Source organism: Carassius auratus, chromosome 9, assembly GCF_003368295.1.
Source record: "Carassius auratus strain Wakin chromosome 9, ASM336829v1, whole genome shotgun sequence".
In the NCBI taxonomy this organism is placed as follows: domain Eukaryota; kingdom Metazoa; phylum Chordata; class Actinopteri; order Cypriniformes; family Cyprinidae; genus Carassius; species Carassius auratus.
Genome location: NC_039251.1, coordinates 708,178 through 710,190, shown reverse-complemented (window position 1 = coordinate 710,190; position 2,013 = coordinate 708,178).

The following is a 2,013-nucleotide window of genomic DNA, read 5'->3' as shown; positions in this document are numbered from 1 at the left end:
CATTGATGAGTTGACTGTTACTCATCACAGTCGTTATGCTTTTTTATTTTTTTACCTCCAGAAGGGAATAACACACCTGGTCTGTCCTCTTACCTGTCACCAGGCGTCTAGTTGATTTGGTTGGCATGCGAGAGGCACATAATCATCTCAAACTGAATGAACGGGTTGGCTTTGATGATGTGCACTACAGGGACACTGGTGAAGGCATGACTGCCTCGGGCATACTTCAATCATCCGTTCTGGTCTCTTCAAGGAGCACCAATCCTTCTTCACAACATGTCAATCATTTGTACAGAACGAGATAAATGCCTATTTGCAAAAGAGGATTTAGAGATGAAATGCTGGTAGCTATTCTGAATTCCTCCTTCTAATGACTTAGGTCACTTCTTTTTATTCTGCTTTCATCTAGAGTCGCATCTCAAGACATTTGCTTTAGGCGATTTTTGTTGTGCTCAGGTCATATACTCATAAAGCATTAGTTCAGACAGAAATAAAAAAAAAATGTCATCATTTAGTCCCTGATGTCACGATGAAACCCATCAGCATGTCATTCTTCTTTAGAACAAAAATTAAACTTTTAATATTATTTTAACTTTCTGTCCATGTAATCAACATTTTCAAGCTTTAAAAAGTACATAAAAGGCAGAGTAATATATTAATCAAGTTGTTAAATCCAATTTTTCTGAAGAGACATTGGGCTGGTTGCATAAACCACTTCACTAGACTTGAAAAGTAATTAATCTAATTTGTTTTCCTCAAGGCTCGTCTTAACTCTTTAAAGTTGGTTACAAAAAGGTCAATTTGAATCAGGAAAGTAATACTGATTAGCTCTTGGCTAACAATTTTATTTTTGACTGAACTAACTCTTTAATACCTTTTAATGTGGGAGGGATAATGAAAAGTTAAGATGAATTCTATTTCTGGTCCCTAAATGTTTGGCGAGAGAGGGTCAACAGGGGCCAAGTATGTACTTTCCATCAGCCCCAAGTTATTTCTTCTTCATGTTGAAAGGTTTGTTGGCAACACAGGGGGTGTAAGATCTCAGCAAGTCTTCAGACTTCACAGAAACTGCTCTTTACGTGTGCTTAAAGATCACAGAGCGAGATACACCTGTCCTCTTCCATCAGCTGCACGTCAGGATTGTAGCACAGTCTCTACTTTTAGACCAGGCTCTGGGTTTTGTACAAACTTTTACTTGTTCTAAGAGGTTATGTAGTTTATAAGGTGGGTTCATCTCACTTCGTCTAAAGCAGTTGTTTGTTACTTATTTTTTTCCCTTCTTTCTTCTTGTTATACTGTACTTCTGATTGCATGTTTAAGAATTTCACTCTATTTTGCACTGTTCATTTAAAAGGTCACAGGCCCATGATCTATATCTTTGAATCATAAACAATGAGGCCCACTACTCTGCAATCCATCAGAAAAACTTCTCGTTCATTGGGATTTTTATTGTCCAATGACTAAGTGGCACTGAGGGTACAGAGCCGTCTTTGTGGTCCGGTTCAACCAGGTTTCAGAGAGGTCCGATCCTCATGGAGAACAAAATCCCTCTGAAAACACCGCCAGCTGCCAATTAGTTCGGTGATCTCTGGCCCTGCAGCGGCTGGCCGTCACAGAGCATATACACACATGATCAAATACAGCCAGTGCTGTGTTGGGATTACCAGAGAAGGCTTGTCCAAAGAGGGTATTTGTGTTCAAAGTACATTTTTTGTTCGTCAAGAGCCCTTGAAGTAGGGAAAGGCTTTTCCCAATGCATTTGCATGTTTTTTGTTTTTTTCACAATTTCATTCTAAACGTCTAAAGCTGCCAAGCGTTAATGGCCGGATTCCTGCAGTATGAATGAATGAATGAATCAAACAATCAATTTATCCCAAACTGATCGACAATAATAATAATAATGAAAAGCCAGATGAATTAAAAAAAAAAAAAAAAAGAAACAGTACAAAGATTAGGAAATCTCCATATTCTCCAGATAAGGTACTATTGATTACTTTTATTTCATTTGCTAAA